The sequence below is a fragment of the Gossypium hirsutum genome, chromosome D10, assembly GCF_007990345.1.
Source record: "Gossypium hirsutum isolate 1008001.06 chromosome D10, Gossypium_hirsutum_v2.1, whole genome shotgun sequence".
Classification (NCBI taxonomy): Eukaryota; Viridiplantae; Streptophyta; class Magnoliopsida; order Malvales; family Malvaceae; genus Gossypium; species Gossypium hirsutum.
Genome location: NC_053446.1, coordinates 48310586 through 48316015, shown reverse-complemented (window position 1 = coordinate 48316015; position 5430 = coordinate 48310586). Strand labels below are relative to the sequence as shown.

Genomic DNA, 5430 nt, shown 5'->3' with positions numbered 1-5430 from the left:
GTCATGAAATTTTAAAAAGAAAAATCATAAGTTAAAAGTATTCTCCATGTTTAAAAATAGTTTTTTTTCTGTAATACTAAATATTTAATAAGTAATAAAACTTAAAGTTTTGTTGATTTAATTTTCAAAGGATATGGAATCGAAATTAAGGTAGTTAGTACTGTATCAGTGGGTGTACTATTTTTCTACTGAAATTAGTACGTATTAATATTAGCTTATTTCGGCGTATCATTTTATATTTATCGAGATTTTTTAAAAAATATTTAATATATGTATATCTTAATATTTAAAAATTTTAAATAAATTTTAAATTTTAAATACTTATCAATAAATTCTAAAATAAAAATCTATCATTCAATAAATCCAAAATTAACAAAAAAAAAATCATCTCGACGACATAATCCACAACATTAGCCCATTTAAAGCTAACATATATATCAAAGGTGAAAGAGGTTTTTGAAACCAAGCTGGAAGCTGAAATTTTAGGGATTTAGGCCTTCAGCTTCTTTCCCTCGTCCCTAAAAGAAATAAAAGAAGGTAAAGTTGAGGAGAATTTTTTTTTGACCTCTGAGTAAGTTTATTTTTTATTATTATATTTAAGTTTTATAGTTTAAATTTTAAAATTTATTGATTAAGTGTAGTCTTGATTAATACAAGTGTTGACTTTTTAAATTTTCATATAAAGCAAACAATAAAAATCATTTTTTTAAATATTATTTGATGCACCGACTAGTACATCATGTTTCGCCTGATATGACCAGAATTGACTAGAACAAATTGGTGCGACTAGGCAAACTAAAATTTTCTTTGGTGCAAAAAAGGTCATTTAATATCTCGTTTTAACATTGAAATGGTACGCACTGGTCCAGAACCAACCACCATGATTCAAATCCCAACATTTGCAATTCCTTCCTCTAAATTAAGGTTTTCTTTGTAAAAAAAATTTATATTTTAATATGAGAATTATGACTTATAATAATTATATTTATTTGATCCCTAAATTATATTTTTTCACTTTGGTACTTATTTTAGTCACTCAATTATTAGTATATTTTTGTTTTGGTTAATCAACTATAAAAAAATTCAATTTAGTCACTAATGTTATAATTTGATTCTATTTTGGTCACCCTCCTATTGTTAACGAAAATCATGATGTGATATTTTTTAATTGGTACGGTAACGTATTTAATTCTCAATATTTACATATTCTATTAATTTGGTTCTAATATTAAATAATTCAACAAATTTAACCCTCAATATCTACAAATTCTATCAATTTAGCCCTCAAACTTTTCCAACTATCAAATTTTATTTTATTTTTACCGCCAAATTCTAGAGACTGTAATGTACATTATATTACATGCCAAGGACTAGAGGACTTTGCCTTTACGAGAAACAAACTGTTAGCACTGCAAGAATATATGGAATTCAATTTCTCTAATTTCTAAAAATTATATGAATAATTTAAAAAAAATATTATTATATTAAAAAGAAATAATTTATATTTTCAAATTTATTATTATTTTTTAATTTGTTTGAATTATCAATATAATACTATGCATATTTATAATGTAATAAATTATTTAAATATTATATAAACTGACGTTAAAAACGCAGTTTAACTGGTGGAAGAGGGGGGATAAGGTGCTGAGGACTGAATAAGTCTTCTTTGTCTGTCCGTCAGCAGCAACAAAAGAATCAGGTTGTAAAATAAAATAAAATTTGATTGGTGGAAAAGTTTGAGGTCTAATTTGATAAAATTTATAAATATGGATGGTTAAATGTGTTGAATTATTTAGGATTAAGAACAAATTGATAAAAGATGTAAGTATTGAGGATTAAATATGTTAATATACTAATTTTAAAAATGCCACATAATTTTAGTTAACAATTTAATAGAGGGTAATCAAAACAGACTCAAATAATAACAAATAATAACATTAGTGACTAAATTGAAAATTTTCATAGTTAGTGAGCAAAACAAAAACACACTAATAATTGGGTGAATGATTGTATAGCTCACCCGAATGTTTATGGTATTTAAAAAAAAATGACACATTCAACCAATGAACATGCCATGTGTCTACTTTTTTCTCATGTCATTGATGGCATGACTATTTAAAAACTAGGGTAAACTATATTTGTAGTTACTAGACTATTAGTATATTTTTTGTGTTATTAAATTATGAAAACTTACAAAATTATTACTAATATTTTTAGATTTATCTTTTTTGGTCATCAGCCATTAATTGACTACAAGGAAGATGACACGACAACTTTTAAAATTAACATAATAACAAATTTAACTCTTAACATTTATACATCGTGTCAATTTAGTTTTGATTAAAAAACTATTTTTTATATTTTCTCTCTAATTTTCTTTTTCATCTCTGATAAGCTGTAAAAGTAATTTATTTTAATCTCATTCTTAATGCATTTTTGGATGATTAATTATGTAAATTAGTAAATTTGATGCTCCCAATCCTTTAAATTCATGTTTCTATACTTAGGAGAGTATTTGGGAGCGAAAGGAGCAAAAAATGAGCCAAAATCGGATGATTAGAGTTGTTTCCAAGATCCACACGGGCTGGTCACCCGCCCATGTGCCAGCCCGTGTCAATATCGCATCGTGCTTCCCAGATACGCAGAAAAACTCAATTTTTAGGCTTTCTGAGCATTCTAAAGTCTATAAAATACCAATTAGAAGAAGATCTAAGGGGGCACTCCGGGAAGATTAAAGAAAACACTCGAAGAACGCCATCAGAATCCACTCGGAAGCAGATCTTCTTCAAGATCGAAAATTTCCATTTAATTTCCTTCGAAGTTTTATTGAGTTTCTTTATATCTTCCTAACTTTGAGATATTTCTATTCAGGATTGTGAACTAAATCCCCTAGATATCTAGGGAGGATGAAACCTATGATGAAACTTATTATTTAATTTCTATTTTTACGCTATAAATACATAATTCTTATTCTCATTTATGTATGCTTATTTCGTGTTTTAATATTTTTAGGATATTAATTCAGGTTTAATGTGTTTATTTCAATGGAGCAAAAGTCCTTGTGACGACATAAATCTACCGAATTAGAGTCAAATCTAATAGGGGAATCCATAGATCGAGTTAATGCGACGATAGGGGTTTTAATTAGAAAGAAATTTCAATTAATCAACCTAGAGTCAGTTGTTCTTACTCTCAAAAGAGATATTAACATAATTTAGGGATTTCTACGGATCAAGGCACAAGTAAATAAATCGTTTAATTCAGATTCAGAATAATAGGTGAAGTCTAGGTGGATTCTTTCTTGGGTATTGTCTTTCTCATTGGTTATCTTCGATAATTTTTCCATTTCATTCTCTATTGTGTTCGTAGTTAAATTAGATTAGTAAATTTAGATTAAAAACAATCATTTCAATTTATCGGGTAAATAATAGGAAAACGGTAATTACTAGTACTTTTAGTCATCATGGATACGATATTCCCTACTCACCATAGCCATACTATTGTTCGATAGGTGCACTTGCTTTTGTCGTAATTATAGTTAGTTTAGTGATCATCAAGTTTTTGACGCCGTTGTCGGGGACTAAAATACTAGGAACCCTCGATTTTTATTAATTTAGTCATTTTTATTTTTGTTATATTTTTATTTTTAGTTTAATTTTTGTTTTCTAATTTTTGTTTTATTTGCTTTTGGTAGGTTCCTTTAGTTTATGACTAGAAGAAACCCGTCGGGACCATTATTATTTGACAGTGAGATTGAAAGTACAGCTCGCAGAAATCGTAGAGAAGCAAGGCAGAGTCGACGGAGCATAGTAGGTGAGCATGAGGATGTTATTATTATTGATGAGATGGGTGATAATTAGACTAATCAGCTGCTTCCTGCGGTTGCTGCAAATCCTACAAATCCAAATCATGTTCCTCGTACAATGTACCATTATGCCAAGCCCACTCTAACTGGGGTTGAATCGAGTATTGTGAGACCCACCATTGTTGCGAATAATTTCAAACTGAAGCCAAGCACTATTCAAATGGTACAACAATTTGTTGAGTTTGACGGTTTTCAATACGAAGATCCAAATACTCATTTGGCTAATTTTCCAGAAGTCTGTGATACTTTCAAGATAAATGGAGTTTCTGACGACACTATTTGCCTACGGTTATTCCCTTTCTCGTTGAGGAAAAAAGCTAAACAATGGTTGAATTCTTTACCATGAGGTTCTATCACTACATGGGATCAAATGACCGAGAAATTCCTACTGAAGTACTTCCTACCAGCTAAGACGGCCAAGTTGAGGAATGATATCTCTTCCTTCGTTCAAATCAACTTAGAAACCTTATATGATGCATGGGAGAGGTATAAGGATTTATTGAGAAGGTGCCCTCACCATGGGTTACCTTTATGGCTATAGGTTAAAACTTTTTACAATATTTTGAATCCCTCAACTAGACAGTTGATCGACGCAGCAGTTGATGGTACATTGAATAATAAAACACCCGAAGCAGCTTATGAGTTTATAGAAGAGATGTCACTGAATAATTATCAGTGGCAAGTCATGAGGATGAAGCCAAATGGAGCAGTCGATGTTTTCAATCTAAATGTAGTCATCATGATATCAAATCAGGTAGAACAATTAAATAAGAAAATTGATAATTTTTATGTTTGTATGTGGGTACATCCGATGATGCAATGCGATACAAATAGAGGTGGAATGAACAATCCAGAATGTTTACCCTTCACTTCTAGCACAGAGAACGAGCAAATCAATTATATGAGTAATAATTCTAGGCCCCAAAATAACCCTTATAGTAATTACTATAATGCAGGTTGGAGGAACCATCCCAATTTTTCTTAGGGTGGTCAAGGAAATCAAAGAGCACAACCCCTTCCAAGCTTCCAACAACAACCTTACCAACAAGAGAAGAAGCCGAACCTTGAGGAGATGTTGACGAAGTTTATCTCAGTGTTAGAAACCCATTTTCAAAACACTGAATCAGCACTTAAAAATTAGCAAGCTTCAATTCAAGGGTTCGAGAACCAAATAGGTCAGCTTGCTAAGCTAATCTTAGAAAGACCACAAGGTAGCTTGCCTAACAATACCGAAACTAACCCAAGAGAGCAGCTTCATGCAATTACTGTTTGAGATGAAAAATGGTTAGTTGAATCTGAATCAAAACTGAGGAAAGAAAGTGTGGTAAGTAACATTAAGGTTGAGGTAAGCCAGAATGAGCAAAAACTGGTTGGTAAAGAATATAAAACTCGAATGCCATATCTTCACGCAACGAAGAGAGACCACACGAATGAACAATTTAGTAAATTTCTTAAACTTCTGAAAAAATTACATATTAACTTATTGTTTATTGAAGCTCTTTTGCAAGTTCCCAATTCTGTTAAATTTTTAAAGGAGCTTTTGGCGAACAAGAGGAAGTTAG

General features: G+C 30.4%; 1 non-coding gene across 1 annotated transcript; it reads right to left on the bottom strand.

Annotated features, from left to right (window-relative positions):
* Positions 1 to 4286: 4286 nt before the first annotated feature.
* Positions 4287 to 4393, bottom strand: LOC121222719 (small nucleolar RNA R71). The gene has a single exon (XR_005920086.1). It is a non-coding gene; the product is annotated as a small nucleolar RNA R71 (small nucleolar RNA).
* Between the last annotated feature and the right edge of the window lie 1037 nt (positions 4394 to 5430).